Source organism: Pan paniscus, chromosome 4, assembly GCF_029289425.2.
Source record: "Pan paniscus chromosome 4, NHGRI_mPanPan1-v2.0_pri, whole genome shotgun sequence".
Classification (NCBI taxonomy): domain Eukaryota; kingdom Metazoa; phylum Chordata; class Mammalia; order Primates; family Hominidae; genus Pan; species Pan paniscus.
The window spans coordinates 137,292,404-137,302,636 of record NC_073253.2 but is presented as its reverse complement, the minus strand read 5'-3'; positions in this window follow the sequence as shown (position 1 = coordinate 137,302,636).

Genomic DNA, 10,233 nt, shown 5'->3' with positions numbered 1-10,233 from the left:
ATTTTTGGAAGTGGTATAAAGAGCTGCAATCAACAGACTCGATCTGAGTACTGACGATGTGTAACATTCTGTGAGCAGTAGGAAGACATTTCAGACACAATGCTGTCTTCCACAGTTACAATCTAGTTACCCAGGGAAGGAGACATACTGCTGGGACATGTTTTGGAGTCCTTTTGTTGTTGTTGTTTTTGCATGAAATTGTAAAAGTTCTTTATTTAAGGGTTTAGTTCTTGTCTGTCTTATAGGTTGCAAATATTTCTCTTCAGTTTTCATTTGTCTTTTGACTTGTTTTTTTCTCTTCTGAAGTATTTAATTTGCATATGTAATCACGTCTATCAGTCTTTTCTTTGGTGTTGCCTAAGCTTCAGTGTCATATTTTAATATCCTTTCTACTTCAATTTTTTTTTTTTTTTAAACAGGGTCTCACTCTGTCACCCAGGCTGGCCAGGGCTGGAGTGCAGTGGTGCAATCACAGCTCACTGAAGCCTTGATCCCCTGAGCTCAAGTGATCCTCCCTCTTCAGCCTCCTGGGTAACTGAGACAATAGGCACATGCCACCATGCCCAGCTTTTTTTTTTTTTTTTTTTTTTTCTTGTAGTATAATCAAGATCTCCTTATGTTGCCTAGGCTGGTCTTGAACTACTGACCTCAAGTGATTTTCCCACCTTGGCCTCCCAAAGTCCTGGGATTACAGACATGAGCCACTGTACCTGGATTCTACTTCAATTTTCTTTATCAAAATTTTTTCCAGTAGTTTTAAACACTTAAATATTTAAACCATCTGGAATTTATTTTGGCGTAAAATGTGAGGCAGAAATCTAAGGTTTTTTTGTTTTTGTTTTTGGTTTTTTTTTTCCCCAATGGTTCATCAGTTATCACAGTAATATTTATTGACTAATAATTCTCCTCACTTGCCAGTAATGTTTTATAGAGGTACAGAGAGAAAATATATACTTGTTTTTTTTGAGACAGAGTTTCGCTCTTGTCACCCAGGCTGGAGTGCAATGGCACAATCTCAGCTCACTGCAACCTCTGCCTCCCGGGTTCAAGCAATTCTCCTGCCTCAGCCTCCCAAGTAGCTGGGATTACAGGCGAGTGCCATCACACCTGGCTAATTTTTGTACTTTTAGTAGAGACGGGGTTTCACCATGTTGGCCAGGCTGATCTCAAACTCCTGACCTCAGGTGATCCACCCGCCTCGGCCTCCCAAAGTGCTGGGATTACAGGCATGAAGCACCGCGTCCAGTGGTTTTTTTTTTTTTTTTAAAGTATGTGCACAACTTTCATGACACTTTTTTCGAAGGGTGCAATTTAATTTCCCTTTCCTTGAGTGTCAACTGGACTTAGTAAGTTCCTCTCTCTCTCTCTCTTTTTTTTTTTTTTTTTTTAGAGACAGATCTCCTCTCTGTTACTCAGGCTGAAGTATAGTGGCACAATCATAGCTCACTGCAGCTTCAAATTCCTGAGCTCAAGAAATCCTCCCACCTCAGCCTCCCAAGTAGCTATCACTACAGGTGTGCACCACCACACCCAGCTAATTAAAAAAAATTTTTTTTTTTGTAGAGACAGGGTCTTACTATGTTGCCCAGCCTGGTCTCAAACTCCTGGCCTCAAGTGATCCTCCCACCTTAGCCTCCCAAAGTGCTGGGATTATAGGCATGCACCACCATGTCTGGCCTGGACTTAGTAAATTTTAATGACTAAAATATTATGGATTGTGTAAGTGATGCGTGACTTCTGAGACTAAGTCATATTATAAAAGGCATGCAACTTGCTTCTTGCTGTCTTGAATCACCCACCCCTGGGGACACTCAAGCAGTCCTATGGGAAAGATCCATATGGGAGGAACTGAGGCCCCCCAGCCAACAGCCATGAGAGTGCACCTTTTAGAAGTGGATCTGTAGCCCTTGTCAATCTTTCAGATGACTGCAGCCCCAGTCAATGCCTTGAGCGTAAGTTCATAAGAGACCCTGGAGACTGGGCACAGTGGCTCATCCCTGTAATCCTAGCACTTTGGGAGGCTGAGGCTGGAGGATCACCTGAGCCCAGGAGTTCGAGACCAGCCTGGGCAACATGGCGAAAACCCATCTCTACAAGAAATACAAAAATTAGCCAGGCATGGTGTCATGTACCTATAGTCCCAGCTACTCAGGAGGCTGAGACTGGAGGATCACCTGAGCCTAGAGGATCACCTGAGCCCAGCGAGGTTGAGGCTGCAGTGAGCCGTGATCATGCCACTACACTCTGGCCTGAGCCAGATGCTGTCTCAAAAAATAAAATTAAATTAAAAAAAGACCTTGGGCTGTAATTACCCAGCTAAACCACTCCTGAATTCCTGGCCCAGAGAAATTATGAAATAATACGTGTTTGTTATTTTAAGCTGCTAAGTGGTGGGACAGTTTGCTATGAAACAATAGTCAATACAATGGTTATAGGATATTCGTTGAATGAATCAATTAGTCTGTGGCGAGTTTCCATCTATCTCTTCTTTTTCTCACCTCCTACCTTTCATTACATTCTCCTTGTGCTATTTGCATCACCTAAAAAGTCTACTTAGACCATTCTGTAAAATCTCCCTGATCTGCAGTAAGTCATATTAGTTGAGACGTTTGTTCAGCTGCTTTAATAAGACCAAATAAAAACAGTTTTGAAGAGGTAGATATGGCCAGGCACGGTGGCTCACAACTGTAATCCCAGCACTTTGGAAGGCTGAGGCAGGTGGATCACCTGAGGTCAGGAGTTCGAGACCAGCTTGGCCAACATGGCGAAACCCTGTCTCTACTAAAAATACAAAAATTAGCTGGGCACCTGTAATCCTAGCTACTTGGGAGACTGAGACAGGAGAATTGCTTGAACCCAGGAGGTGGAGGTTGTAGTGAGGCGAGATCACACACTGCACTCCAGCCTGGGTGACAGAGCGAGACTCTGTCAAAAAAAAAAAAAAAAAGGTATTTTCATATCTTTATTTAAAAAAAGATATTTATATCTCTGCCATGTAAAAGTCTGAGCCTAGGAAGCCTAGAGGAAAGGTGAGGCTCTGTTTCCTGAGGGGGCCCCAGGCACCCAGATGCCTCCTATCTTGTTGCTCTGCCATCTCCAAGAGCCACGCTATCCAAAAACTGCAGCCACTAGCCACAGGTAGCTCTTTTACTTCTTTAAAATTAAATAAAATGAAAGATTCAAGTTATCAGTTGCACTTGTCATATTTCAAGTGCTTAATAGTCACATGTGGCTAGTGGTTCTATGTTGGATAGTGCAGATGTATAAGATATGTAGTATTTCCATCATCACTCTGCTCTACAGTGTTACCTTCATTCACAAGGTAGACAATTCTGCTCTGCCATGTCCACATTCTAATTTATAGAGAGAGATAAAATAAAGTATAAACAGTTTCCTTCCTTTTTTTTTTGAGACGGAGTCTCACTCTGTTGCCAGGCTGGAGTGCAGTGGCCTAATCCCGGCTCACTGCAACCTCCGCCTCCCGGGTTCAGCGATTCTCCTGCCTCAGCCTCCTGAGTAGCTGAGATTACAGGCATGTGCCACCACACTCGGCTAATTTTTGTATTTTTAGTAGAGACGGGGTTTCACCATGTTGGCCAGGATGGTCTCGATCTCTTGACCTTGTCATCCACCTGCCTTGGCCTCCCAAAGTGCTGGGATTACAGGTGTGAGCCACCACGCCTGGCCCAGTTTCCTTTCAGTGCCATGACCCAGAGGGTGAATGCGTCACTTCTGCGCTCACATCCCATTGGCCAGATCTAGTCATGTGGCCACACCTAGCTATAAGAGAAGCAGAAAGATATTGCCTCCTGGAGAGTGGCTAACCTCAAGGTGAGACAGCCTCTCCCTGGAAGGAAGACTCAGAGAATGGACATTGGGGAACCATTAGCAGGGTCTGCCCAGTCATGTTCCTCCAGGAGTCACCACGTGTTCTCATGCAGCATGCACGTTTCTTCCTGCAGCCCATTAGGCTGCTGGCTCCACAGCCCCCACCTGTGCAACAGTGGGACCTCTGCCTTCCTCAGAGTGTCCCATTTCTTTCTGTGAGTCCCTGAGAGGAGCCTCACAAGGGCACGCAAAACCAGTCTATCCCTGGAGTCACCAGGCAGCCTCTAGCCTTTTTTTAATCTTTGGCCCCATTTCTGCATGTCTGTGCCCCTGAATCCCCTTGGAAAGGCATCACCTCTGCCTTAACCATCATGAGGGGCCTGTGGCTTTTCTGGGCCCCAAGGCAGAGCATTTCAGGCAGAGCTGGGGACTGGATTGGCTCCCTCTGAGCTACACCAGCTTGCGTGGGCTCTCAAGCAGCTCTGCCTGGCCCTGAATTTTGGGAAGTCCCATCTTGAATTGTTCCATCAGCTTATTCTTGCTCTAAGTCCCTCTCTTTATAGAGTGCTTATGTCGAGTCTGAAGGAGTGAGTAGGGGGCACAAGTACTTCAATCTACTTCCAGACATTTCTTCCCCCTCTCATAGAGCAAAACTTCCCACATAAATGGATAGAGATCAAGGAGAGCTGTTGGGAATATGGATTGTCAGAACCAACAGCTGCCAAGTCACAATGTGCTGTTATTCCCTGACCTCTCTCTGTAGACCTCACCTGAGAGACCCCTCTGGCCTCTCCGACTTACTTGGTTAGCATCTGCCCTCTCACAGATCCATATTTCCCTTCCTAGACTTCTCCAAAGTCTAGGAGACAGCTCCTGCTCGGCCCCAAAGACACCTGGCCTGACTATGCTTTTGTGTTATAGATTTACTTCGCATTCTTGGGGAAGGAGTGCCTCCTGCACGTGAGAAGGAGCAATCCTGTGTTCTAGAGAGGATCCTCTTCAAACTGGCAATTGTTGGCTAGAAATAGGTTTTTGTCTCAAGGGTGGGGAGGCAGCTGCTTGGGAAGACAGCTTGGCAGCCTTCAAATCATGCATACCAGCCGTTTAACAAGCAGCTCCACTCCTGGAAATTTTAAAGGACATAAGCAAAGATTTAGTGGCAAGATACTCATTATAAATGTGTTTATAATAGTGAAAAATTGGCAATAGTCTAAATGCTCAAGAATAAGAGGATTAAATTATGGACAGCCATATGACGGAACATTATTTGGCTTTAAAAAATTATGCTGTATATAAATATTCATAGACATGGAAAGATGGTCATGGTAAATTGTTAGAAAAATATTGTAGTATGTTGCCATTTTTGTCAGTTTACACACTGATACACATGCAGATGGATATATATCAAATGTTAACAGTGATTTGCTTGAGATGATGAGTATTTTTACTGTCTTCTTTTTGCCTATGTGTATCTTCTAGGTGGTTGTTTGTTACCTTGCAAAGGGAAGAAAATGATTAGAATTATTTACAGTTCAAAACTATACTGCTGGCTGGGCACAGTGGCTCTCGCCTGTAATCCCAGCACTTTGGGAGGCCAAGGTGGGTGAATCACTTGAGGTCAGGAGTTCACCTGGCCAACATGGCAAAACCCTGTCTCTATTAAAAATACAAAAATTAGCCCAGCGTGGTGGCAGGCACCTGTAATCCCTCCCTACTCGGGAGGCTGAGGCACGAGAATGCTTGAACCCAGTAGGCAGAAGTTGTGGATAGCCAATATCATGCCACTACACTCCAGCTTGGGTGATGGAGTGAGACTGTTTCAAAACAAACAAACAAACAAACACAAAAACCCAAAAAACAAAAATGAAAAAACTACACTGCCTCCCAATCAGACTAGATAAAATCAAAAGGACTGACAATACCAACTGTTGGTGAGGATGTGGAGCAACCAAGACTCATCCATGGCTGATGGGAGTGTAAATTGTAACAACCACTTTGGAAACCTCCGCCTCTGGGTTCAAGTACTCTCCTGCCTCAGCCTCCCAAGTACCTGGGATTACAGATGGGGTTTCAAAATGTTGGCCAGGCTGGTCTCCAACTCCTGACCTCAGGCCCACCTCAGCCCACCTCAGCCTCCCAAAGTACTGGGATTACAGGTGTGAGCCACTGCACCTGGCCGATGGCTTCTGTATTGAATAGCACAGGACTATATCTTGAGTGGTGGCTTCAATGGTATATACTTACATATAAAAATTCATCAAGCTGTACACTTAAGATATAAAAGTTATATCTCAATAAAATAATTTTAAAAAATTTTTAAACCCTTTTTTTTTTTGAGATGGCGTTTCGCTCTTGTTGCCCAGGCTGGAGTGCAATGGCACCATCTCAGCTCACTGCAACCTCTGCCTCCCGGGTTCAAGTGATTCTCCTGCCTCAGACTCCCAAGCAGCTGGGACTACAGGCATGCGCCACCATGCCTGGCTAATTTTGTATTTTTAGTAGAGATGCAGTTTCTTCATGTTGGTCAGGCTGGTCTCAAACTCCTGACCTCAGGTGATCCTCCCACCTCGGCCTCCCAAAGTGCTGGGATTACAGGCATGAGCCACTGCACCGGGCCTTAAAACCCTTTTTAAAAAGAGGTTTGAGAGGCTGAGACAAGCGGATCACCCAAGGTCAGGAGTTTGAGACCAGCCTGGACAACATGGTGAAACCCCGTCTCTACTAAAAATACAAAAATTAGCCGGGCATAGCGGGGGGAGCTACTCTGGAGGCTGAGGCAGGAGAATCCCTTGAACCCGGGAGGTGGAGGTTGCAGTGAGCTGAGATCGCACCACTGCACTCCAACCTTGGCAAAGGACGGAGACTCTGTAGAGGTTTAAAAGTTATATCAAGCAAAGAAGACCAGCTGCTCCAGGACCAACATGGTTCAGCATTCCAAGGGCAACCCCTCAGGTCAGCTGACTTGCTCGAATGACAGAGACTCCACCCAGGGTGTGGTAGAGCAGAAACCAGTTCCACTAAAAAAAGGAAGAACAGAAACTTGGGGAGAATGGCCTACTGCTAATAACGCTGTGGAGCGATTCTAAAGGTCTGCACTCAGCACTTTATTACTGTTTGCCCCACAGCTGAAGACAATGATCGGAGACTCATGCAGAAGAAAGGCAGGGGAGATCCCGAGAAGGTCCTCATGGTAACCGCTGGTCCTTGTTCCACTCAAGCCTGAGAAAATCCACCTCCATAGATCTACTCTGAGCCCCACAATTGAGGCCAGTGTTCCTGAGATGGAGTGCACATATCAGATGATTTTAGTGGTATAACACTACATTTTTTTTTTTACTAGTTATGTATTTATTTAAAATTATAAGGCCAAGTGCAGTGGCTCACACCTATAATCCCAGTGTTTTGGGGCGCTGAGGCAGGCAAATCACCTGAGGTTAGGAGTTCGAGATCAGCCTGGCTAACATGGTGAAGCCCCATCTCTACTAAAGATAAGCTGGGCGTGGTGGTGCACACCTGTAATCCCAGCTACTGGGGAGGCTGAGGCAGGAGAATCGCTTGAACCTGGGAGGCAGAGGTTGCAGTGAGCTGAGATCGTGCCACTGCACTCCAGCCTGGGTGACAGAGTGAGACTCTGTCTCAAAAAAAAAAAAAATTATACATATATAAGTTTGTGTGTATATATAATGAAACATAAAATCCATGACTGTATAGGCAGCAACTGATTAGGGTAATGTTAAAGTTTAAAAGATGATTGTAAGGCTGGGTTCAATGGCACACACCTATAGTGCCAGCACTTTGAGAAGCCAAGGCAGAAAGATCAGTTGAACTCAGGGGTTTGAGACCAGCCTGGGCAACATAGTGAGACCCCATTTCTACAAAAAAAACTTTTAAAAATTGGCTGGACGTGGTGACACATGCCAGCAGTCCCAGCTACTTGGCAGGTTGAGATGGGAAGATCCCTTGGCTCAGGAAGATGAGGCTACAGTGAGGTATAATTGTGCCAGTGCACTTCAGCCTGGGCAACACAGAGAGACCTTGTCTAAAAACAAAAACCAAAAAAACAAAAACAAAAAAATCCATAAAGAAAAATATTGAGTAAATAATGACACAAATGGTACACAGAGAAAAAATATCATGAAGTATGCAAATCTTTGAGGTTTCAAAAAAAGTGGTTTATGCCACTCTCCCTCTGTGAACTGATCCTGGAGACCCAGGATTTTGGGGGTGGGGGAAGGGGAAGCACATAAGGGGCTACTTCATGTGGGTGAATCAGGAGCAAAATTGAATCAGCAATTTGTTCAGAATCTAACAGCTATCAGAAACTGCGTGTTGGAAGTTAGAAGCTAATAGGCCACTTGCTAGAAAAATGAAGACCTTTGTAGGGACCAGGAGGACCTTTGGCTCTGAAGATTCACTGAAAAATCAACTCACAAAAGGCAGATTAATTGGAGAAAAGATGTACCAATTTATTTAACATGTATACACAGGAGCTTTCATAAAGAAGACCCAAAGATACAGAGGAAATTGTGCATTTTTATGCTTAGCTTCAACAAATTATGGACAGCTGTGTTGAAATATGATTGGACCAGTTTTCCCAGCACCATTTACTAAATAAGGAATCCTTTCCCCATTGCTTGTTTTTCTCAAGTTTGTCAAAGATCAGATAGTTGTAGATATGCGGCGTTATTTCTGAGGGCTCTGTTCTGTTCCATTGATCTATATCTCTGTTTTGGTACCAGTACCATGCTGTTTTGGTTACTGTAGCCTTGTAGTATAGTTTGAAGTCAGGTAGCGTCATGCCTCCAGCTTTGTTCTTTTGGCTTAGGATTGAGTTGGCGATGCGTGCTCTTTTTTGGTTCCATATGAACTTTAAAGTAGTTTTTTCCAATTCTGTGAAGAAAGTCATTGGTAGCTTGATGGGGATGGCATTGAATCTATAAATTACCTTGGGCAGTATGGCCATTTTCACGATATTGATTCTTCCTACCCATGAGCATGGAATGTTCTTCCATTTGTTTGTATCCTCTTTTATTTCATTGAGCAGTGGTTTGTAGGTCTCCTTGAAGAGGTCCTTCACATCCCTTGCAAGTTGGATTCCTAGGTATTTTATTCTCTTTGAAGCAATTGTGAATGGGAGTTCACTCATGATTTGGCTCTCTGTTTGTCTGTTATTGGTGTATAAGAATGCTTGTGATTTTTGTACATTGATTTTGTATCCTGAGACTTTGCTGAAGTTGCTTATCAGCTTAAGGAGATTTTGGGCTGAGACAATGGGGTTTTCTAGATATACAATCATGTCATCTGCAAACAGGGACAATTTGACTTCCTCTTTTCCTAATTGAATACCCTTTATTTCCTTCTCCTGCCTAATTGCCCTGGCCAGAACTTCCAACACTATGTTGAATAGGAGTGGTGAGAGAGGGCATCCCTGTCTTGTGCCAGTTTTCAAAGGGAATGCTTCCAGTTTTTGCCCATTCAGTATGATATTGGCTGTGGGTTTGTCATAGATAGCTCTTATTATTTTGAGATACGTCCCATCAATACCTAATTTATTGAGAGTTTTTAGCATGAGGGGTTGTTGAATTTTGTCAAAGGCCTTTTCGGCATCTATTGAGATAATCATGTGGTTTTTGTCTTTGGTTCTGTTTATATGCTGGATTACATTTATTGATTTGCATATATTGAACCAGCCTTGCATCCCAGGGATGAAGCCCACTTGATCATGGTGGATAAGCTTTTTGATGTGCTGCTGGATTTGGTTTGCCAGTATTTTATTGAGGATTTTTGCATCAGTGTTCATCAAGGATATTGGTCTAAAATTCTCTTTTTTGGTTGTGTCTCTGCCCGGCTTTGGTATCAGGATGATACTGGCCTCATAAAATGAGTTAGGGAGGATTCCCTCTTTTTCTATTGATTGGAATAGTTTCAGAAGGAATGGTACCAGTTCCTCCTTGTACCTCTGGTAGAATTTGGCTGTGAATCCATCTGGTCCTGGACTCTTTTTGGTTGGTAAGCTATTGATTATTGCCACAATTTCAGAGCCTGTTATTGGTCTATTCAGAGAGTCAACTTCTCCCTGGTTTAGTCTTGGGAGGGTGTATGTGTCGAGGAATTTATCCAATTCTTCTAGATTTTCTAGTTTATTTGCGTAGAGGTATTTGTAGTATTCTCTGATGGTAGTTTGTATTTCTGTGGGATCGGTAGTGATATCCCCTTTATCATTTTTTATTGCGTCTATTTGATTCTTCTCTCTTTTCTTCTTTATTAGTCTTGATAGTGGTCTATCAATTTTGTTGATCCTTTCAAAAAACCAGCTCCTGGATTCATTAATTTTTTGAAGGTTTTTTTGTGTCTCTATTTCCTTCAGTTCTGCTCTGATTTTAGTTATTTCTTGCCTTCTGCTAG